This window comes from Lactuca saligna, chromosome 4 (genome assembly GCF_052625555.1).
Source record: "Lactuca saligna cultivar CGN05327 chromosome 4, ASM5262555v1, whole genome shotgun sequence".
NCBI lineage: Eukaryota > Viridiplantae > Streptophyta > Magnoliopsida > Asterales > Asteraceae > Lactuca > Lactuca saligna.
The window spans coordinates 62,295,711-62,322,097 of NC_136420.1; the positions used below are offsets into that span (position 1 = coordinate 62,295,711).

Here is a 26,387-nt window from a genome sequence, read left to right on the forward strand (position 1 = left end):
CCTGCAATAGAAGCTGAAAAATCGAGTTTTGATGCTGTCAGCCCAGAAGACTCGCCGAGTCCATGAAGGGACTCGACGAGTCCAAGGCAAAATGCATCCAACTCGCCGAGTTGTGTTCATGCACTCGACGAGTTGGACCCCAGACAGCATATTTTCGAGTTTTTGGTAGAAATGGACTAGGAACATTACCCTAAGTTGTTTTTGAACTTATAAACTTGTTTTTTGTTGTGGTAATGTTCATGCTAATCCAATTTCAAAGATACTTGTCAATAGATTCATGTTTTGTATTAGTTTAAAGGTTAGACTAATTACATGAAAAAGTTTGATTTGAATTATCTTGTTCTTATGAGTTGCTTAGATTAATAGAAAAGTTGAATGAAATAGTTGTTTTCAATCCAAATTAATCTAAGAGTTGATTCTAAAATGTGTTTTTGTAACTTGTCCTCAAGTTACATGAAAAGTCACATTTAAGTTTCATAAAACTCATAAAAGTTGGCAAAGGTTACAAAAATGAAGAGTCTAGTTCTAATTAATTGGAGTTATGACTCCATAATTTGTCCTCAAGTTATGGAGGACCAAGAGTCTCTTCATTAAATAAAAAATATAATGTAACCTTAATTAATTCCATAAGTTATAAAATAAAGAAAAGTTAATTCTTTATTAGTTTAAAGTCTTCCATAATTTGTCCTCAAGTTATGGAACTTGAAGAGCTTTTGGATTAAAACTACTTTAAATACATAAGTTATGGAATTAATTAGTTTTGAATAGTTTCAAAACTTGCCCTCAAGTTTTGGAATTTGTAAAGTTTTCTCATATGAATACTTTAATTCCAAGTTAGCCCTTAGAATTTTAAAAGTTAAAATTCAACCCTTATACTTTATAATATTATAAGTTAATAATATATATATATATATATATATATATATATATATATATATATATATATATATATATATATATATATATATGTATGTATAAGATTAAAGTCGGTCTTACCGCTAGTACGCCTCATTCACGAAGCCGGTCTATAAGGTGGGTATAAGGTTGTTGCCTATAAAATGGCAACTTAATGGGTGTCCACTCTCACCCACCGCTTGCTTGACTGGTGAAGGGTCGTTAGCCGAACGGGTTTGACAGGACTAGAATTCTCCCTTCATTAAAAGTATTAATGATAAATACTAAGTAACTAACCTATTAAAAATACCCAATCTTAGTTACTTAGGAAAATGTGAATAAGGTGCTAATGCATGAAATTACACTTTGCACTTTGTTTAAGTCGGTTAGTGGAGCGTGTGTGGTTAACCGGCACACTAACTCGTATTTAACAAGGTAGGCAAAGGGTAACTTAATGTTTATCATAGTATCGATGGAGCGTGTGTGGTTAACCGGCACATCGATTGAGGGGTAAACACTTAAAGGTACCAAGTAATTTGCATCGTTACTTCACACCTTGTTTTGTGATCCTCGGCATCCTAGTCACAAAACCTGAAGGGCACACTCGAGATTGAAACATGCCATTGAACAGTTCAATGAATCTCAAAAGATCTAGGAGTTTCAAAACCAATTAAAACCTAATAATACATTTCATTTATCTTGGTGGAAATTGGTGAATCGTCATTCACCTACCTTCAAATTGTTTTATAGCTTGGATTACGGCATACCTCTTCTAAGTTATAAAATAGTTTATTGGGTCCTAGCCTGAATATTTCATATTGGGTGTATATTAAGGACTTAAGATCAACTATCTTGAATATCTCCCAAAAGATGTATGGTTTAGACATTTATGATCTTCCCAAATCTCTTGAAACAAGCTTTCCTAAATGAAGATGATATCCCATGGAAATCATACTTCTTTCACCTCCTCCAATTATTCTCCCTAACCCACAAGTTCTTGAAAAGTTTAAGGTCACTCAAGCCCTATTGGCAAGGCAAGGTCTAGGTGTGATCACATCTTGGAGATGTAGTCACATATTAACAAGTCGGGAGAGTTGGGTGTCAAAGTCTTGAGAAAGTTGGTGGTTCAATCACTTTCTAAGTCACATAGTGAGTTCCTTTGGGACACCTATGAAATAGACTATGACAAGACCCTTAATGATCTTATCTATTTGTTAAGATCAACTTCCTTAAAACTTTATGGACATTGACAATAGTGACACAGGAAATCCAGAAAAGCATTCTCTTCCCAATGGAAAGGGATCGGCCATAGTCAACTCGGTTGACCAAATGGTAAAGAGAAAAGGCTAAGTCTTTGATAGTCTCGTGTACCATTATCAAAGGGTCCATATGTTTATATTGCCAAAGGAAGGGGCATTGGTTGCGAAGCTGCCAAGTTTACCTAAGGATGTTAAAGTCAATAAGTTTGACTCTACTTCCGGTAAAGTCCACTATCTAACTCTGCTAAGTTTCTATTCTGAGATTCCTGATACATGATGTGACTGGGTCACATGGTAATGTTTTAAGAATCAAACAAAAAGTGAAGGAACTTAAAGAAATAATATGCTGAATCTGATCGCATAGATGGATTTCTATCGCGTAGTTTGAAGATCGGATTCTTGAGCTACTTCTTAGGAGTTATGAGATATTGCTTAGGAATAGATAACAACAAGTTTTCTTATGGATTGTAAGGATAGTTTTTTCCGCAAGTTTTTAAAATAAAAGGAAAAAAAATGATGATTTTATTTATTTTCAAAAATATCCTTGCAATAGCATTTGAGGAAAAATTGTTGCTTATATGATTCCATTAATAGCAAGAGTGGAAATATGAAATTGATTCCTTCATTTGTGGTAATGTCTAAATTTACCAAATAAGGAAAGATTCTCATCATCCAAAGTCTCAATTGGACCGGGACTTGGAATCATGCAAGTTCTATAGCATGATGAATGAGAACTTTCAAGTATTGGAAAAATTAAGACTAATTACTTGTTCACATGGATGTGTGAGTCAAGTAATGGACTAAGGGATCGAGTACATAGTCATGTGCACTGATTAAGTCCACCACAAAAGATATAAGGCTATTCGTCATAGTTTACTAAAGCTCAGTAAATATGATTATACTTACAAGCTTAAGTGTAACTCTGAGACATTGGAAAAGGTTCCAATGCATGGCAGAGCGGATAAGAAGAATCAAATTAGGCAGAAGGATAAAAGTTTCTCAAATCTGAAAAGATGGGAGAGTACTTTAGTATCAGCTTTGTGATCATCTCAATGATTAAAAACCATATCAAAATTAGTTCTCTAAGGAAGTCTTAGTGCATTCTTATGACTAAGAAGAAGGGATCTTGAATTGTTGAAATGGTTAAATCAAGAAGATGAGTCATACTTCGTTCTAATACAAGTCTTAGAGTCATACTCCAAGATTGTAATTTGAGTGACATGTCTTTAAGAAGGTTTAAAACACGTGTCAAATGTAAGAGTAAAAGTTTTCTACTCTTGTACATTTGAAATTGGTAAGTTGTGATGTTTTGGATAAAACAAAGACCAACTTAGGCCAATTGTGTGAAGTGTTTGTCTTGATTAGAATCCACACTATCTCTTGGATGTTTGACAAGGGAGTCTTATAGGTCAAGAGGACAGTGGGAGTCTTAAAGGTCTTGAAAGTCTCAAGAACTAATCAAGAATAAAAAATCTGAAGTTCTTCACTAGCACACGACTTGAGGTTTATAACCTATCGTGTTGACATAGTCTGTGCCCATTCCAGTTAAAGTTGAGTTCTTAGATTTCTCAATTGGTTGAAATGTTAAAGTTGAGTTCTTAGAGTTCTCAATTTGTTGCACAACAACTTGGAAGCAATGGCAGGCCCTTGAGCTGCCAGGTGGCAAGAAGTTAAGATTGAGTTCAATCCATATGGTTTTGCATTTGTCATTATCCTTGTCTTGTGATTATGGTTTTGACAATTCACATGGATAAGAACACATACACCATTAAATCTAAGTGTCATAAGGTTTCTCTCCGATTCATGAAAATGATGGTGAGGAAACACTTTCACTAAGTAGATTTTAGCTAGATAGCAATTGTGATGTTTGCATTCTCAAAGTCGTTAGTGGAGCGTGTGTGGTTTACTGGCACACTAACTTGGACTTGTGAGAAATAGCAAAGGTCAAAACGATCAAGACTATGATTACGGCATCCCTTTTCATAGTTCTTAAAATTGTTTTGACACACCCATGAGCTATCTAAGGGAAGGTGTATGTTTTTGATAAAGTCTTATCAAAACAATCTAGTATCAGAAATCTGAACTTTGGTAAGAAAGTCAATAAAGTATTGATTTCTAGAAGTCGAGCTTTCTGAGTATATGTCAAAGCTAGTGGGAGCATAAGTGTTATGCTAATAATCATCATGTTAGTGGGAGCATGATAATTATGATAAGTATTGCAAGTTAGCAATGTTAATTATAGAAAACAAAAGTTTCAACTGGGAAAGAGTTGTTTTGCTATAATTAAGGGAGAGGAAATTATACTTCATCTCAAATCTATAAGCTTAGAACGTGAGGTTTTAATCATTTAGTCAAGGATATATATATGTGAATTTCATGTTGGAATGGCTCAACATAAGGAAATTCTGTATATGGGTCCATTATTTGCGTTCTAAAATTCGATTATGATTACGGCATCCCTTTTCATAATCTGAATTATGAGAACTTGGCAAATTGAAATGGAAATGTTATAGCAAAAGACTGGTTTAGTCTTTATGTGAGACATCATGAATCGTGTCCCATATGCTTCGGATATAGGATCGATTACATATGCTATATTCATCCTTTCTAAAAGTTTCCAAATGCCTGGGGCATTAAGAAGGGAAAAGGTTTAGAACTGGATATGACTAAAAGGATTAAACAATTGTCGAGGACAATCTAAGGTTTACCAAAGATTGGTTGCTCAAGGACAGTTGGAAGTATAGTGATAATTCTGGAAGGACCATATTGACATAATCTGTAAGGAGGCAACTCTTGTTCAGAAGTGATAGTGAAAATGGAATCTGGAAATGCTTCAAAGTTAGATTTTTCAATCTGTTTAAGATTAGGAAACTTAATGCAAGAAGGTTGTTTCCAAGGAGCTGATCTCCTTTGGAATACTCTGTAATGATTGTTGTTAAGTCTTTCTGACTTTGTGCATAATCATTACAAGAGTAACAATGCATATAAGTTTAGAATCTAACAGATTTCAGTAAATGGCATGAATTTGGAATTCTTGCATTTGCAGTAAGGATTTGGGAGTGTGAAAAGAGAATCATTGAAGTTATGTTCAATTGATCTAGTTCACAAAGTAAAGATCATAGACAAACATAGTATGCATACTTGGTGTATGGCATGACTAGTGTTTAGAAAAACATAGTGTACATGCTTGGAGCATGGGACAACTATTGTTTTAAATTCAAGAATAAAGTTGATAGTTGAAACAGTATACAATGAATAATGTGTAATCATATGGTGATAAATAAAAGGTGTTTTATTTATGTTCATAGGTTTTGATACCATATTGGATTCAATTATTATTGTGTTTCAGTTTGCATGTTTTGACTTCCCGAATAAACTAGGTTATTCTTCCGAAATGACTAAGTTATTCAAACCATCCACAGTCGGTCATATGTTGGAAGTAGATATGAATCAAGACTGTCATGGTTTGGCTTGTAGAGGTCTAAGATGTTGGACAAAGGGCTACAACACTCATGAGTGCTCATAAGTACTGAGTATTGGATTCAACCCGCGCTCATTGGAATCACTTCATGGATTCTATCACGAGTGATCATGAGACGATAATATCTTATATTCTTCAAACCTAGAGATATGAGTTGTTAATATGAGTTGGTTGTACATTGATTGCACGAAACCGCATTTGGTAACTCGGTGCTATAAAACGTGTCTTTGTGTATGATTCGACAAGTAGTAGAACAAGCCATATGAGTCGAAGTTTATCCATTCCTTTTACCTTCGGGATAAAAGCGATATCTGTGGTCCCCTCGATGATTTGATGATGACAAATGGAAGTACTCGGCCGGGCCAGGACTAATTTGATTTGTTCAATTAGTCAATCGTCATAAATCGGAAATCGGGAAACAACAAATGGACAGAGAGAATGATTATAATCCATGTCTCAGTCCATATGATATCTAGAATGGAGGAATATATGATCCCTTATCTAATGGACAAATCATTGACAAAGGTCAGAGTTCATCTACAAGGTCAAGAGTTCGACAGAAGCTTTTGAGAGCTACGATTGCCAGTTGGTTCCTGAAGTCATACGCAATAATAGTTTTAGACTTATCCAAGTGGGAGACTGTTGGATTAATGTCTAAGTCCATAACTATAATTGGTAAGAATTGACCCGACCCGGCATGGTCCATTTGTGTTGCATGGCATCATGCACTTGGATAGACTATAATGAGAGAAATAAGACACTTATGGTTATTAATATATTATAAGTTCTAGTATATTAATAATAAGAATAATAAGATTATTTAATTAGTATTGATCAAGAATTAATCTAGGATTAATTAAGTGATCAAAAGAAGACTAATTGAATATATGGGTTGATTGTACAAATCATCCATACTTATATAGTGGGCTAATGCTCCATGGATTATCTAGTTGGGCCAAAACCCATATGATGCTCCATGGATGCTCCATGGTGTATTTGAACCCATGGATCCAAGGAAATGGAAAGTCATGACAATTAGAGTTTACCCTAATTGTATAACTATATAAGCATCTTATTCTTGAGGAAAATCGGCCACTAGTATTATTCTAGAGAGGGCTAGCCGATTTTCATGAAGTGTAGAATTCTCTCAAGTTATTCCAAGTGTATTTGGTGTTGTGTGAACCATTTGAGGTGTCATACTTGGGGCACTAGGCACTCAAGCTTCATGAAGACAAGCACTAACAAAATGTATGTTATTCTAACTTGTGTTATTCAACGTTTAGTATGCTAGAATAGAACAATACCTTGGAAAGTTGATATTTGCATTTATAATAGAGAAAACATAGATCCAAGGTATTTAGGGTTGCATGTACACTTAGGAGTGTTAGAATGCTCATAACCCAACATAACCTAGTTTATTCGGAAAGTCAAAACATGCAAAGTAAAACACAATAATAATTGAATCCAATATGGTATCAAAACCTATGAATATAAATAAAACACCTTTTATTTATTATCATATGATTACACATTATTCATTGTATACTGTTTCAGCTATCAACTTTATTCTTGAATTTAAAACAATAGTTGTCCCATGCTCTAAGCATGTACACTATGTTTTCTAAACACTAGTCATGCCATACACCAAGTATGCATACTATGTTTCTCTATGATCTTTAATTTGTGAACTAGATCAATTGAACATAACTTCAATGATTCTCTTTTCACACTCCCAAATCCTTACTGCAAATGCAAGAATTCCAAATTCATGCCATTTACTGAAATCTGTTAGATTCTAAACTTATATGCATTGTTACTCTTGTAATGATTATGCACAAAGTCAGAAAGACTTAACAACAATCATTACAGAGTATTCCAAAGGAGATCAGCTCCTTGGAAACAACCTTCTTGCATTAAGTTTCCTAATCTTAAACAGATTGAAAAATCTAACTTTGAAGCATTTCCAGATTCCATTTTCACTATCACTTCTGAACAAGAGTTGCCTCCTTACAGATTATGTCAATATGGTCCTTCCAGAATTATCACTATACTTCCAACTGTCCTTGAGCAACCAATCTTTGGTAAACCTTAGATTGTCCTCGACAATTGTTTAATCCTTTTAGTCATATCCAGTTCTAAACCTTTTCCCTTCTTAATGCCCCAGGCATTTGGAAACTTTTAGAAAGGATGAATATAGCATATGTAATCGATCCTATATCCGAAGCATATGGGACACGATTCATGATGTCTCACATAAAGACTAAACCAGTCTTTTGCTATAACATTTCCATTTCAATTTGCCAAGTTCTCATAATTCAGATTATGAAAAGGGATGCCGTAATCATAATCGAATTTTAGAACGCAAATAATGGACCCATATACAGAATTTCCTTATGTTGAGCCATTCCAACATGAAATTCACATATATATATCCTTGACTAAATGATTAAAACCTCACGTTCTAAGCTTATAGATTTGAGATGAAGTATAATTTCCTCTCCCTTAATTATAGCAAAACAACTCTTTCCCAGTTGAAACTTTTGTTTTCTATAATTAACATTGCTAACTTGCAATACTTATCATAATTATCATGCTCCCACTAACATGATGATTATTAGCATAACACTTATGCTCCCACTAGCTTTGACATGTACTCAGAAATCAACTGACTTTCTTACCAAAGTTCAGATTTCTGATACTAGATCAAAATCATACACCTTCCCTTAGATAGCACACTTGTGTGTCTAAACAATTATGAAGAGGGATGACGTAATTATAATGGTTAGACCTTTTTGCCACTTCTCACAAGTCCAGGTTAGTGTGCCGGTAAACCACACACGCTCCACTAACGACTTTGAGAATGCAAATATCACAATTGCTATCTAGCTAAAATCTACTTAGTGAAAGTGTTTCCTCACCATCATTTTCATGAATCGGAGAGAAACCTTATGACACTTAGATTTAATGGTGTATGTGTTCTTATCCATGTGAATTGTCAAAGCCATAGTCACAAGACAAGGATAATGACAAATCCAAACTCATATGGACTGAACTTAATCTTAATTTCTTGCCACCTGGCAGCTCAAGGGCCTGCCATTGCTTCCAAGTTGTTGTGCAACCAATTGAGAACTCTAAGAACTCATATGCAAATCCAACTTTAATTGGAATGGGCACAAAATATGTCAACACGATTGGTTATAAACATAAGTCGTGTGCTAGAGAAGAACTCCAGGTTCTATTCTTGATTAGTTCTTGAGACTTTCAAGACCTTTAAGACTCCCACTGTCCTCTTGACCTATAAGACTCCCTTGTCAAACATCCAAGAGATAGTGTGGATTCTAATCAAGACAAACACTTCACACAATTGGCCTAAGTTGGTCTTTGTTTTATCCAAAACATCACAACTTACCAATTTCAAATGTACAAGAGTAGAAAACTTTTACTCTTACATTTGACACGTGTTTTAAACTGTCACACCCCCAAACCAAGGATGGCGGAAACGTCCGGGGGTGGAGGATGTGACAGATTTGGTATCAGAGCTAGGGCACAGGTCGATGTGTTCGACAGGGACGTCGAACCCTATAATGGGGGGTGAAAGTGGGTTAGATCTGATCCCACATCGGCTGGGAAGGAGAACTAAGCATTCCTTATAAAGGGTGTGGATACCTTCCCTATCACAACGCGTTTTAAAGCCGTGAGGGCAGCAGATCCCATAAGAACTCTGCAGTTAAGCGTGCTCGAGCGGGAGTAGTACCGGGATGGGTGACCCCCTGGGAAGTCCTCGTGGCGAGTGGCCCAAAGCGGACAATATTGTGATACGTGCCAGAGGGGGGTGTTACATAAACCTTCTTAAAGACATGTCACTCAAATTACAATCTTGGAGTATGACTCTAAGACTTGTATTGGAACGAAGTATGACTCATCTTCTTGATTTAACCACTTCAACAATTCAAGTTCCTCTTCTTTCCTTAGAGAACTAATTTTGATATGGTTTCTTAATCATTAAGATGATCACAAAACTGATACTAAAGTACTCTCCCATCTTTTCAGATTTGAGAAACTTTTATTCACTCTGCCATACATTGGAACCTTTTCCAATGTCTCAGAGTTACACTTAAGCTTGTAAGTAAAATCATATTTACTAAGCTTTAGTAAACTATGATGAAAAGTCTTATCAATCTTTTGTGGTGGACTTAATCAGTGCACATGACTATGTACTCGATCCCTTAGTCCATTACTTGACTCACACATCCATGTGAACAAGTAAGTAGTCTTAATTTTTCCAATACTTGAAGGTTCTCATTCATCATGCTATACAACTTGCATTATTCCAAGTCTCGGTCCAATTGAAACTTGGGTGATGAGAATCTTTCCTTATTTGGTAAATTTAGACATTACCATAAATGAAAGAATCAATTTCATATTTCCACTCTTGCTATTAGTGAAATCATATAAGCAACAATTTTTCCTCAAATGCCATTGTAAGGATATTTTAAAATAACTAAAATCAAAAATTTTCTTTTATTTTAAAACTATGCGGAAAAACTTATCCTTACAATCCATATGAAAACTTGTTGTTATCTATTCCTAACAATATCTAATAACTCCTAAGAATTAGCTTCAGAATCCGATTTTCAAACTACGCGATAGAAATCCATCTATGCGATCAGATTCAGCATATTCTTTCTTTAAGTTCCTTTACTTTTCTTTGATTCTTAAAAGATTACCACGTGACCCAGTCACATCATGTATCAGGAATCTCAGAATAGAAACTTAACAGAGTTAGATTAATGGACTTTACCTGAAGTAGAGTCAACCTTATTGACTTTAACATCCTTAGGTAAATTTGGCAGCTTCGCAACTAATGACCCTCCTTTGGCAATATAAACATATGGACCCTTTGATAATGGTACACGGGACTATTATAGACTTAGCCTTTTCTCTTTACCATTTGGTCAACCTAGTTGACTATGGTCAATCCCTTTCCTTGGGAAGAGAATGCTTTTTCTGTATTTCCAGTGTCACCATTGTCAATGTCCATAAAGTTTTAGGAAGTTGATCTTAACAAATAGATAAGATCATTAAGGGTCTTGTCATAGTCTGTTTCATAGGTGTTCCAAAAGAGCTCACTATGTGACTTAGAAAGTAGTTGAACCACCAACTTTCTCAAGACTTTGACACCCAACTCTCCCGACTTGTCAATATGTGACTACATCTCCAAGATGTGATCACACCTAGACCTTGCCTTGCCAATAGGGCTTAAGTGACTTTGAACTTGTGGGTTAGGGAGAATAATTTAAGGAGGTGAAAGAAGTATGATTTCCAAGGGACATCATCTTGATTTAGGAAAGCTTGTTTCAAGAGATTTGGGAAGATCATAAATGTCTAAACCAGACATGTTTTGGGAGATACTCAAGATAGTTGATCTAAAGTCCTTAATATGGCACCCAATCTGAAATATTAAGGCTAGGACCCAACAAACTATTTTATAACTTAGAAGAGGGATGCCGTAATCCAAGCTATAAAATATTTGAAGGTAGGTGAATGACGATTCACCAATTTCCACCATGAAAAACGAAATAATAATTAGGTTTTAATTGATTTTGAAACTCCTAGATCTTTGAGATTCATTGAACTGTTCAATGGCATGTTTCAATCTCGAGTGTGCCCTTCAGGTTTTGTGACTGGGATGCCGAGGATCACAAAACAAGGTGTGAAGTAACCATGCAAATTACTTGGCACCCTTAAGTGTTTACCCCTCAATCGATGTGCCAGTTAACCACACACTCTCCATCGATACTATGATAAACATTAAGTTACCCTTTGCCTACCTTATTAAATACGATTTAGTGTGCCGGTAACCACACACGCTCCACTAACCGACTTAAACAAAGTGCAAAGTGTAATTTCATGGATTAGCACCTTATTCACATTTTCCTAAGTAACTAAGATTGGGTATTTATAAAAGGTTTAGTTACTTAGTATTTATCATTAATACTTTTAATGAAGGGAGAATTATAGTCCTTGTCCTACCCGTTCGGCTAACAACCCTCCACCAGTCAAGGAAGCGGTGGGTGAGAGTGGACACCCATTAAACTACCATTTTATAGGTTGAAACCTTATACTCCCCCCCCCCCCTTATAGACTGGCTTCGTGAATGAGGCCTACTAATGGTAAGACTGACTTTACTCTTATATATATATATATATATATATATATATATATATATATATATATATATATATATATATATATAAATATTATTAACTTATAATATTATAAAGTATAAGGGTTGAATTTTAACTTTTAAAATTCTAAGGTCTAGTTTGGAATTAAAGTATACATGGGGGGTAACTTTACAAATTCCAAAACTTGAGGACAAGTTTTGAAACCTTTCAAAACTCTTGGATTTTTCATAACTTATGAGTTTAATTAAGGTTTAATGAAAAAAAAATCAAGTTCCATAACTTGAGGACAAGTTATGGAAGACATTAAATCATTTAATGATGACATTAAAAATAGAGACTCTTCTATTTTCATAACCTATGAGTCTTAATGACACTTTAAAAAGAAAAACTCTTCACTTTCCATAACTTGAGGACAAGTTATGGAGTTCATAAAAACCATTAAGATCAAATATTCCAATTAACACAATAATCAAATAATTTTTCTATGATCTAGATTAAACTCATAAGTAAAGATAATTCATATCAACAATTTTCAAGAAATTAGATAATCATATAAACTAATACAAATCTTGAAACTTTGATAATTATCCTTTGAAGACTCTTGGACTTCATAACCTAAAGAGTTAATAAATGATACATTTCACATCCATAACTTATGGAAGTTTCAAAACTCTTAAGATCATAACTTTAAAAAAAAACTTTTGAGTTCCAAAATTTTATGACAAAATTTGTTACTCCTTAAAACCACTTAGATCAAACTTTTAAAACAAATAAAATAATCATATCATTCTATCTTTTAATAAATTGATCTAATTCAACTCTTGTAGTAAAGTGACTCAAATTTTACAAATTATTAGTTTTTCATAAAATCAAGTAATTATCATAAAATTTGACAAACTTCATGTTTTTTTTTTTTCATCAACTTGAAAAAAAATACATTTGCATCAAATATAGTAGAAAACAACCCATGGCTCTGATACCACTGTTGGGTTTTGGTATAATACAACATCCTATGGTGCACATACAATCTTAAATACCTTGGATCTATGTTTTCACTAATTATACATGCAAATGGTTTCCAAGGCATTAAACCTATAACTAGCATGCATTTGACATAAACCATATAATATACTAGTTAGGGAAACATACCTTTTATGTGGCTTGAAGTCTTGATGGATTTGGCCTTAAGAGCTTAGCACCAATAGTATGAAATGCCTCAAATGGAATCACAACACACCTAGGACAAAGGTGGCTCTTGAGAGAGAATTCCATGCACCAAAACACCTCCATATTTCTCTAAGAAAAGAAGTGGTGATTTTGGCTATGGAGTAACCTATTTATATGTAGGATTCCAAGGGTCATGGGTATAACCCATAATCCATACCCATGGGTTTTATGATCCATGGTTCATGTGGCCCAACTCTTTATGAATCCATACATAAACTTGGTCCAACATGGATCATAAGCCCAACACATATAAATATAACTAATTTTCATAATTAGTCCCCATAGATTTAATTAGTCTCTTTTGATCACTAAATTAATTCCAAATTAATTCTTGATCGATACTAATTAAAAACATATGATTTCATATTAATATATTATAACTTATAATATATTAATAAACCATAAATAACCTTCTCTCAAAAGTCCATCCTAACAAATTGTCCTGATGATATGCAACCCAAATGGACCATGTTACTCTCGGGTCAAGTACATACCAATAATAGTTATGGGCTTAGACATCTAATCCAACATTAATATGGTTAACCTGCTTATAATGATAACCGATCCTGGTGCTCGATATTGGGACCTCCTGATGAGAATCCTTGGCATAATGCCCTTCCTTGCCACATTTGTGGCATCCAAAAGAAGATCGCCAAGTACCATCATGAACCTTGCTGCAGTTGCCACAAGTGTGGCCCCTCCAACCCCCAGATTGAACACTTTGTTGTAGGATGTGTCTGCACTGGAGCCTGCCTTCGCTCGCTTTCCTGGATCTCCATCTCAATCTCCCGCCCCCTCGTGGCCTCTTGAAGCTCCAGAAGTGTACTATAACACTGGGTGGATACGAACTGGCGCATATCCATCTTGAGCACGCTCAAGTACTAGGTCATCTAAGCTTCATAGAAGCATCAAACTCATGACAGTAAAAAGCCTTGTTTGTAAACATCTTGGTGATCTTAGTCACCGTCTCAGCCCCCTGTCTCAAATCCAAATACTCCTAAGCCAACCTCTCCCTCTCCACCATAGGAACATACCTCATGCGAAACATATCATAAAATGTCTCTCATTTCACCACAACCCTCTACTTAGGAGTGTATGAGATAGTCACCAATCTCCACCAATCCTTTGCCCCTAGCTGGAGAAGGTACAGGGTGCACTTGACCTTCTGATCAGTAGGGCAGGAGCATGTGATGAAACTGTCGGTTTTTGAGCATTCTAACAGTCATAAGTGTACATGCAACCCTAAAGACCTTGGATTTATGTTTTCTCTATTATGCATGCAAATATGAATATTCCAAGGTATTACACTAACTAGCATACAATCTTTTGATACTTGAATAATAAACTAGATAGAAATACATACCTTATTGATGTAGCTTAACTCCATGAAGCTCGAGAGCCTAGTGCCCCAAGTGTGACACTTCAAATGGTTCACACAGCATCAAATGCACTTGGAATAACTTAGAGATAAATGATACACTTCATGAAATCGGCTAGCCCTCACCATTCCTTCATATTCTCCCATGGTCGCAAATTTTGACAAGAATAAGATGCTTATATAGTGTGTCACAATTAGGGTTACACCATGTAAACCCTAATTGTCATGGCATTCATTTCCATGATCCATGGGTACAAAAACACCATGGAGCATCCTATGGGTTTTAGCCCAACTTAATAATCCATGGAGCATTAGCCCACTATACAAGTATGGATGATTTACACAATCAACATATATATTTAATTAGTCTCCTTTTGATCACTTAATTAATCCCATATTAATTCTTGATCAATACTAATTAAATAGTATTATTAATATATTAGAACATATAATATATTACCAAACCTTAAGTCTTATTTCTCTTATTTTAGTCTATCCAAATGCATGATGCCATGCAACCTAAATGGACCATGCCAAGTCGGGTCAAGTACATACCAGATATAGTTATGGACTTAGACAATAATCCAACGGTCTCCCACTTGGATAAGTCTAAGACTATTATTGAGTATGACTTCAAAACCTAACTGGCAATCGTAGCTCTCAAAAGTCGTTTTCGAACTTTGACCTTGTCAATGAACTCTAACCTTTGTCAATGACTTGTCCATAAGATAAGGGATCATATATTCGTCCATTCTAGATATCATATCGACTGATACATGGATTAAAATCATTCTCTTTGTCAATTTTTTTGTTTCCCGATTTCCAATTTATGACGATTGACTAATTGAACAAATCAAATCAGTCCTGGCTTAGCCAAGCACTTCAGGGTGTCATCACTAAATCATCGAGGGGCCCACAAATATCGGTTTTATCCCGAAGATAAAAGGAATGGATAAACTTCGACTCATATGGCTTGTTCTACTACTTGTTGAATCATTCACAAAGGCACGTTTTATAACATCGAGTTACCAATGCGTTTTCGTGCGATCAATGTATAACCAACTCATAGTAACAACTCATATCTCTAGGTTTGAAGAATATACGATATTACCGTCTCATGATCACTCGTGATAAAATCCATGAAGTGATTCCAATGAGCGTGGGTTGAATCCAATACTTAGAACTTATGAGCACTCATGAGTGTTGTAGCACCACTTAGTCCAACATCTTAGACCTCTACAAGCCAACCCATGACAGTCTTGATTCATATCTACTTCCAACATATGACCGACTGTGGATGGTTTGAATAACTTAGTCATTCAGGAAGAACGACCTAGTTATTCTGGAGGTCAAAACATGCAAAGTGAAACACAAGAATAATTGAATCCAATGTGATCTCAGGACTTATGAATATAAAGAACACATCTTTTATTTATCACCATATTGATTACCCATCATTCATTGCATACTATTTCAAATTATCAACTTTATACTTGAATTAAAATAATAGTTGTCCCATGCTCCAAGCATGTACACTATGTTCTTTTAAACAATAGCTTTGCCATACACCAAGTATGCACTCTATGTTTGTCTATGATCATTAATTTGTGAAATAGATTGATTGCACATAACTCTAATGATTCTCATTTCACTGTCCCGAATCGTTACCATAAATGCAGGAATTTCAAATTCATGACATTTACCAAAATCTGATAGATTCTAAACTTATATGCATTGATCCTCTTGTAATGATTATGCACAAAGTCACAAAGACTTGAAAGCAAACATTACAGAGCATTCCAAAGGAGATCAACTCCTTGGAAACATCCTTCTTGCATTAAGTTTCCTAATATTACACAGACTTATTGAACAAATTCCATTTTCCCATATTCCTATTTTGACTATCATTTCTGAACAACAGTTTCCTCTTTTCAGAATATGTCAATATGGTCCTTCCAAAATTAACACTATACTTCCAAATGTCCCTGAGCGACCAATCTTTGGTAAAGCTTAGATTGTCTTCGACAATTGCTTAATCATTTTATTCATATCCAATTCTAGACCTTTTTCCCTTCTTAATGCCCCGGGCATTTGGAAAATTTTATAAATGATGAATAGTATAACACATGCAATCCATCCTATATCCGAAGCATATGGGACACGATTCATGATGTTTCACATAAAGACATGATACTAGACCAGTCCTTTTGCTACAATATTTCTATTTGCCAAGCTCTCATAATTCAGATTATGAAAAGGGATATCGTAATCATAATCGAATTTTAGAACGCAAATAATAGACCCATATATAGAATTTCCTTATGTTGAGCCATTCCAATACAAAATTCATATATATATATATATATATATATATATATATATATATATATATATATATATATATATATATATATATATCCTTGACTAAAGACGAATAAAACCTCAATATAAGCTTATAGAATTGAAATGAAGTATAATTTCCTAGTCTTTAATTACAGCAAAACAACTTTTTCCCAATTGAAACCTTTTGTTTTCTATAATTAACATTGCTAACTTGCAACACTAACAATAATTATCAGGCTCCCACTAACATGATGATTATTAGCATAACACATATGCTCCTACTAGCTTTGACATGTACTCAGAAATTAGCTGGACTTCTAGAAATCAATAATGTATTGACTTTCATACCAAATTTCAGATTTTTGAGACGAGATTGCCTTGATAAGACTTTATCAAAATCATACACCTTATCTTAGATAGCTCACAAGTGTCTCTAAACAATTTTAGAACTATGAAAAGGGATGCCATAATCATAGTCTCAATTGTTTAGATCTTTGTTATCTGCTTCAAGTCTACTTGTTGCAAGTGTTTCCTCACCATCATTTTCATGAATCGGATAGAAACCTTATGACCCTTAGATTTTATTGTTTATGTGTTCTTATCCATGTGAATTGTCAAAACCATAGTCACAAGACAAGGATAATGACAAATCCAAACTCATATAGACTGAACTCAATCTGAATTCCTTGCCACCAGGCAGCTCAAGGGCCTACCATTGCTTCCAAGTTGTTATGCAACCAATTAAGAACTCTAAGAACTCATATGCAAAGCCAACTTTAACTGGAATGGGCACATAAATAGAAATATGTCAACACGATAGGTTATAAACCTCACATCGTGTGCTAGTGTTAAACTACAACTTTTTATTCTTGATTAGATCTTGAAATTCTTCCAGGATCTTTAGGACTCCTACTGTCCTCTTGACATATAAGACTATCTTGACAAATATTCAAGAGATAGTTTGGATGCTTTATCAAGATAAACAATTCACACAATTAGTCTTAGTTGGTCTTTGTTTTATCCAAAACATCACAACTTACCTATTTCAAATGTACAAGAGTAGGATACTTTTACTTTTACTTTTACATTTAACTAGTGTTAAGAAACCTTCCTTTAAGATATGTCACTCAAGTTACAATCTTGGAGTATGACTCTAAGATTTGTTTTTGGAACGAGGTATGAATCATCTTCTTGAGTTGACCACTTCAACAATTCATAGCTCCTCTTCTTAACTATCAAAATGCACTTAGAGGATGAATTGTGATAAGGTCTCTTAATCATTAATATGATCATATAACATGATACTAAAGTACTCTCCCATCTTTTCTGATTTGAGAAACTTTTATCCATCTGCCTAATTTGATTCTTCTCATTCGTTCTGCCATACATCGAAATTTTTCCAATGCATCAGAATTACACTTAAACTTGTAAGTGTAACCATATTTACTAAACTTTAGTAAATCATCACGAATAGTCTTATAAATCTTTTGTGGTGGACTTGATCAGTGCACAAGAATATGGAATCGATCTGTTAGTCCTTCACTTGACTCACATATACATGTGAACAAAGAACTAGTCTTATTTTTTCCAAAGCTGAAAGTTCTCATTCATCATACTATACAACTTGTATAATTCCAAGTTTCTATCCAAATAAAAACTTGGGTAACGAGAAGCTTTCCTTATTTGGTAAATTTAGACACCACCACAAACGAAATAATCAAATTCATATTTTCAATATTGCTAGATACATACAAACATCAAGTTTTCATAAATGCCATTGCAAGGAGATATAAAATAAAGTAAAACAAACTTTTATTTATTTATAAATAGCAGAAAAAACTTTTCCTTACAATGCAACTTTAAATGAAAACTATATTATTACATGTTTCCTAGAAATCTATCATAACTCCTAAGAGTAGCTCAAGAATCGGATCTTCAATCAAGCGATAGAAATCCATCTTCGCGGTCAGATTCAGCATACTCTTTCTTTAATTTTATTTCACTTTTCCTTTGATTCTTAAAACATCAACGTGTGACCCAGTCACATCATGTAATAAGAATCTCATAATAGAAACTTAATCGAGTTAGATAGTGGACTTTATCTCAAGTAGAGTCAAACTTATTGACTTTACCAGCCCTATGATCTTTCAGGTAAATTTGGCAGCTTCGTAATCAATGCCCTTTCCTTTTGGCAATAGAACCATATGGACCCTTTTGGGAATGATACATGGGACAATCTCAGACTTAGCCTTTCTCTTTACCATTTGGTCAACCGAGTTGACTATGGCCAATCCCTTTCAATTGGGAAGAGAATGCTTTTTCTGGATCTCCAGTGTTATCATTGTCAATGTCCATAAAGTTTTGGGAAGTTGATCTTCTAATAAAATTTTCTTTACTAGCCTTCCAAATCATTGTTGATTCAGTAGTACCAAGCAAATTGATAAGATCATTAAGGGTCTTGTCAAATTCGATCTCATTGGTGTCCCAAAGGAACTCACTATGTAACTTAGAAAGTGATTGAACCACCAACTTTCTCAAGACATTGATACCCAACTCTCCCGGCTTGTCAATATGTGAATTAATGTCCAAGATGCGACCACACATAGACCTTGCTTGCCAATAGGGCTAGAGTGACCTTGAACTTGTGGGATAGGGAGAGAATAATTGGAGGAAGTTGAGGAAGTGAAGTTCCAAGAGATTTGGGAAGATCATAAATGTCTGAACTAGACATCTTTTGGGAGATATTAAAGATAGTAGATATAAAGTCCTTAATATAACACCCAATATGAAATATTAAGGCTAGGACCCAACACAATATTTTTATAACTTGGAAGAAGGATGTCGTAATCCAAGCTATATAATATTTGAAGGTATGTGAATGACGATTCACCAATTTCCACCATGAAAACAAAATAATTTAATTAGGTTTTACTTAGATTTCAAACTCCTAGATCTTTTGATATTCATTGAACTGCACAATGGCATGTTTCAATCTCGAGTGTGCCCTTCAGGTTTTGTGACTGGGATGTAGAGGATCACAAAACAAGGTGTGAAGTAACCATGCAAATCACTTGGTACCCTTAATATTTACCCTTTAATCGGTGTGCCGGTTAACCACACGCACTCCACCGATACTATGATAAACATTAAGTTACCATTTACCTACCTTGTTAAATCAAGCTAGTGTGTCAGTTAAGCACACACGCTCCACTAACCGACTTAAGCAAAGTGCAAAGTGTAATTTCACGGACTAGTACCTTATTCAAATTTTCCTAAAGTAACTAAGATTGGGAATTATAAAACATTTAGTTACTTTATATTTATCATTAATACTTTTAATGAAGGTAGAATTATAGTCCTTGTCCTACGTGTTTGGTTAACGACCCTCCACCAGTCAAGGAAGCGGTGGATGAGAGTGGACACCCATTAAACTGCCATTTTATAGGCACTAACCTTATCCCCCCTTATAGACCAGCTTCGTGAATGAGGCATACTAATGGTAAGACGGCTTGCTCTTATACATACATACATACATACATATATATATATATATATATATATATATATATATATTTACATACTTACATATATATATATATATGTATATATATTATTAACTTATAATATTATAAAGTATAAGGGTTGAATTTTAACTTTTAAAATTCTAAGGGCTTAACTTGGAATTAAAGTATTCATAAGGGAAAACTTTTCAAATTCCAAAACTTGAGGGCAAGTTTTGAAACTATTAAAAATTCTTCAATTCCATAACTTATGTGTTTAAAGTAGTTTTATTCCAAAAACTCTTCAAGTTGCATAACTTGAAGACAAGTTATGGAAGACTTTTAACTATTAGAAGAATGTGACTTTTCTTTATTCATAACCTATGGAAATATTTATGAGTTTTATGAATCTTAAAGGTGACTTTTCATATTATTTGAGGATAAGTTACAAAAACACATTTTAGAGTCAACTCTTAGATTAATTTGGATTGAAAACAACAATTTTAAATAACTATTCTGTTAACCTAAGAAACTCATAAGAACAAGATAATTCAGATCAAACTTTTTCATGTAATTAGCCGAATCCTTAAACTAATATAAAACATGAATCTATTGACAATTATCTTTGAAATTGGATTAGAATGAACATTACCACTTCAAAAACATGTTTATAGGTTCAAAAATAGCTTAGGGTAATGTTCCTAGTCCAATTCCAGTCAAAAACATCAAAAACAGCAAGTTGTCAACACCCAAAACTTGTCGAGTTCCTTGAGGAACTCATCGAGTTCATCCCCAAAATGATGAAGTATAAGAGAAAACAATCCTAGGCTCTAATACCACTATTGGGTTTTGAGCATTCTAACACTCCTAAGTGTACATAAAAAACTAAATACCTTCGATCTATGTTTTCTCTACTATACATGCAAATATGAATATTCCAAGGTATTACCCTAACTAGCATACAATCTTTTGATACTTGAATAAGAAACTAGATAGAAATACATACCTTGTTGATGTAGCTTAACTCCATGAAGCTCGAGAGCCTAGTGCCCCAATTGTGACACCTCAAATGGTTCACACAACATCAAATGCACTTGGAATAACTTAGAGAGAAATGATACACTTCATGAAATCGGCTAGCCCTCACCATTCCTTCATAGTCTCTAATGGTCGCAAATTTTGACAAGAATAAGATGCTTATATAGTATGTCACAATTAGGGTTACACCATGTAAACCCTAACTGTCATGGCCTTTCATTTCCATTTTCCATGGGTACAAAAACACCATAGAGTATCCATGGAGCATCCTATGGGTTTTAGCCCAACTTGATAATCCATGGAGCATTAGCCCACTATACAAGTATAGATGATTTGCACAATCAATCCATATATTTAATTAGTCTCTTTTTGATCACTTAATTAATTCCAAATTAATTTTTGATCAATACTAATTAAATAATATTATTAATATATTAGAACTTATAATATATTACCAAACCTTAAGTGTTATTTCTCTCATTTTAGTCTATCCAAATGCATGATGTCATGCAACCATAATGAACCATGCCGAGTCGAGTCAAGTACATACCAAATATAGTTATGGACTTATACACTAATCCAACAGAAACACCACTCTACATTGGACAACCACCTCATAATAATAATGAAGTCCTAAACTCCATCGAACCTAGGGGGCTTCGTATTATTGAAGTCCCGGTATTAGACATCTCTCTCCCCTCAAATTCTCATGACAAGAACAACCATGGTAACTGTAGCAACAACAGCCTCAAAGAGTGCAGCATAACGATCATCGAAAATCTCAATCATGATAGTCTTAATAGACCCAAGCATCTCCATCATAGTCCTCCAAATAGCAGCAACCACCTCAGAGGCGATGATCTCCCGAATCTGATCATTAATGAATCCTGGCCTATCATGGCTACCTACTCTACACCCGGAACCAAATCCTCTCGTAAGCATCATACTGAAAATAAACCACAATATCATAGAAATTCCACAATGCACATAGATATAAGCACTATACATGACTAAACCCTTGGGTTTGTAACTTCCTTGTTATGCGTACGGGTCCTGTATTTTCAGTAGTACGAGCCCGCACTACCTTACACAACTACCTGTATTTGTCTCAAGAATAATGATATCTGCCTAAAAATATATAACTAGTAGGATACACATACATCCTATTCTCAGTCTCTCGAGAGTGGCTAAACACTCCTCAACTAGTTGGCCGCTTACACACCTACTCGTCCATGAAGCTTCCACCAACCCTGCAGCACTCGTGTATGCTAATCATACATAATACTAGATTCTATAGATAGTCGAATACTTGATTCTACCCTAAGCCCTTCATCGGACAAAACAGGAAACAAGGCTAAGCCAAACATTCTTAGGCTATAAAATCTTAGTTATGTACAACTATTATGCATACACTAAGCCACTATAGTAATGATGTCAATTTCATACAAGAAATATCCCTAGGCTATCAAGCATCATATATTAGGCAATTATATCATGCAATTCCTAATGATCCATAGCCTACCACTAGCATGTTGTTCTACCATAAACATAATATTAAATAACAGTGTGGGTAACTTAGGGGTATACTTTCTTGCTTTGGTTGATCGTATCCATCACATCCTACCTTGGTGACCATTTGAAAACAATTTTGAAAATTTTTTCAATTCCCTAGTTTGAGTCTGGATTCACATGAATGTCCAGCCAAATCTCTCAAACCAAGGCTCTGATACCAACTTGTAACACACCAAAAATCATAAAATTTTAAAATTTTCAAAAACATCCATTTTCCATAATTGTTTACAAACAAGAACCATTGTATCAAAAGTAAAGTCATATCAGAGCGTCCAAAAAATCAATATCATGAAAATAGGAAGATGTGCACGGTCAGGCCTTCGCTTTCCCACGATCCTCTGAAGTACTAGAAACAATAAACTAAAACTGCAAGCCAAAGCTTAGTGAGTTTCCTCCAAAGTACCATCACACAACATATAAATCAAAGCTTGCAAATATAAGCCTTCAGCCTGACTAGACCACCTCGTAGGGCCTACAGCCTATCTGGACCGCTCTACGAGCCTTCGGTCTGATGGCACCGCCTCATAGGGCCTACAGCCTATCTAGATTGCCCCGGGTGTCTTGGCCTTCAGCATGAAGCTGGACTGCCTCAACCCAACCACAATATGTTGACATATGTAAAAAATAAACATGAACACATAACCAGCAAATAAAGATATCATACAAATCTGCTAATTAGTAATATACTAGCATAGTATTATCCTATACCTAGGATACACAATCTAGTGGGCTCGCATTGGTTCCTTCGACCCACAAGAACACTGAGGAGAACTCACCTCTCAGTCTAAACAAAAATCTTAATAACTCTTTACTCTAAATATCGGCTCTACCCGACACCTATTAATCAAATCATGGCCTAACTTAAATTTAACATCAACATACCTAAAATACCCCTTGGTCAAAATTGGTCAAAACCTAGTCAAAACCAAAAGTCAACAGACTTATCCCCATGTCGTGGTTATCCTTGAACACATCGTGGTGTCGATACGACAAAATAGTCATGACCAGCCTAGCCGCCACATCGTGGTTGCCTTTGCAACGTCGTGGCCACTGGGCATTCAACAACTTAACGAATTAAGTTGTTTTCTCCGGTTCCAATGATTTTCCAACTTGGTCCTGGTCCATTTTAGGTTCTACATCGATTAAGTTTCCAACTTTATCCCTTAGAATCCTCCAAGGTGCATAGATTTCATCGTTATGGTCCAAAACAACACATAGCTTAAGAAATAACCACTTAATGTGTAAGGTCACTTGACCAACAACTCTAGAAGAGTTTCTAACACTATTCTCATAATAAAAATTTGTGCTTTTCAAACATGCATGTCCAATGCATGTCTTGAACTCTCGCTAGGTCAAAAATAAGGCAAACGTACCAAGACCCATGCATGGTCTCAAAACTCAAAACTAGTCTAGATCCAAACCACCAAATACTCCCAAAGGCCCAGAGATTCATAAAGTTACAAGCTTTATGAGATCAAACCATGCTAAACAACAAGGCATAGAAAGGGTGGACAAAATTTAGAGATTTATCAATTTACTCATCTAGATGAAGGCTTTATACCTCCTGGAGATGTTTGAGGAAGTCAAACTTTTGGATCTACGTTGCTTTAGACTCCCAAGATAATCTACCACCATCTTGTTTTTTCACAAGATAATCTACCACACTTTATGCTAAAAGAACTCACACAAGTCTAGGGTTTGCAAGGAATAGTTATGAGGGATGAGGGATGATATGAGGGAGGCTACAAGAGGTTAAGTTTGTTTAAATAGGGCTCAAACACTTAAACTTTAGGGTTTTCTCCAACAACGGCCACCACGTCGTGGCACCTATTTCCACGTCATGGTGGTTCATTAATTCCTCGCGGCCCATAAGCTATTACAAAGTCGTGGTGAGGCTCCACCACAACTTGGTGCTATGCAAAATCCAAATATATAAAAATATACTTTAAACTAAAGTACCTCCATGGATCCGGATGTTACAAGTTTGAACTTTAATTAATAAAAATTGTAATTAATAGAACAATTAGTTTGATAAGTAACAAAACTATATTTCTTTAACATAAATTTTTATAGACTTATTTGTTTATAAAATTTATCCGCTACTATCATCCGGTTCATCTCATAACTCATTTAAATTTTGCTTTACGGATTCACGATTTTCATAATAGTTATCACAAGATTCTTTGATTCGAAAACCATTTATCTGTACCATAGATCTAATAATTATTCTCGATGCATCCTTCCACAAGAGATTTTTCCTTCACTAAAGTAGATGAGTCAGCATCAAAAAACTTCTTCTTTACACCAACATTATCAACCTAAATTGAATTGATATCCAAATTTAGCACATCCATCTTCCGATTTCAGTAGCTTAAAAGTTCTATTTGGCTATCACAAAAATACTCAATGCACCGTCCCAATAGAGAGAAAATTATCGTAATTCCAACAGCGAACTATATAAGGATACCTCACCTAAAATCAAATAGGAATACATTCATATTTGGAAGTAGTTGTATCTAGGTTTATAAAAAAATCGATCTACAAGACAACGTATACGATTACTTGTATGAGTACTATTTCTGTCAGACTAATCCACATAGCTAAAACTTTCCTCTCTAAAATGTAGTTTCTAGGGATATAATTTATAAGCATCACAACATTCCCTAGTTGTGTCAAAATGTTTATTAGCCTATGTCCACCAGGTCTAGTCGACTTACATTTCACCTCTTTACTCCCTTAGTTTAAGTTTAGGAATCTATAACCAAACACCTAATTCACTTAACCTACGACTCTAATATTAATTTGTAAACCAACTTGGTGTTATTTTATAAAACAACTTGGTGTACACTTATACTAATTGGTTAAATGCAAGATTAATAATTCCAAAGACTAACTATTTAAGGATAACTCTCTTAAGATCAAATAGGAATACATTCCCATTTGGAGGTAGTTATATTTAGGTTTAACAACACTGAATCCATATTTAAGATAATATATATGATTACTCTTATGAGTACTATTTCCTACAGACTAATCTACACAACTAAAATTTTCCTCACCAAAATGTAGTTTATATATATAAGCATCACAACTTTCCCTAACCATGTCTAATAATTGGCTAACACTCAACTTATATTTCACTTCTGTACTCAACGATTTAAGTTTAAGAATCTACAACCAGATGCCTAATTCACTTAACCCACAACTCTAATACTAACTTGTAACACCCAACAAACTAATATCATGTACATCCAAAATTTTCACTTTTATTTTAGAGTAAATTACTGAAATCGTCCATGTGGTTTGGTTAAAATTGCATATAACTTTTATTTTGCACTCAGATTGTCCCTGTGGTTTTGATTTGTTGCATTTTTTGTCCCTGTGGTTTGGTCAAAATTGCATGTTTGGTCCCGAACTTTATGTATGTAAGGGATGAAAAACACAACAAAATCAAACCACATGGACGCAAAATGCAACAAAATCAAACCACATGGACGATCCGAGTGC

The 26,387-nt window shown here is 34.7% G+C and overlaps 1 protein-coding gene and 1 pseudogene across 1 annotated transcript in view; one reads left to right on the forward strand and one right to left on the reverse strand.

Annotated features, from left to right (window-relative positions):
• Positions 1–26,387, reverse strand: part of LOC145039671 (uncharacterized) — a 120,288-nt gene that overhangs the window by 56,892 nt on the left and 37,009 nt on the right. The window lies entirely within an intron of this gene.
• LOC145044782 (5S ribosomal RNA) lies at positions 9,312–9,429 on the forward strand (annotated as a pseudogene).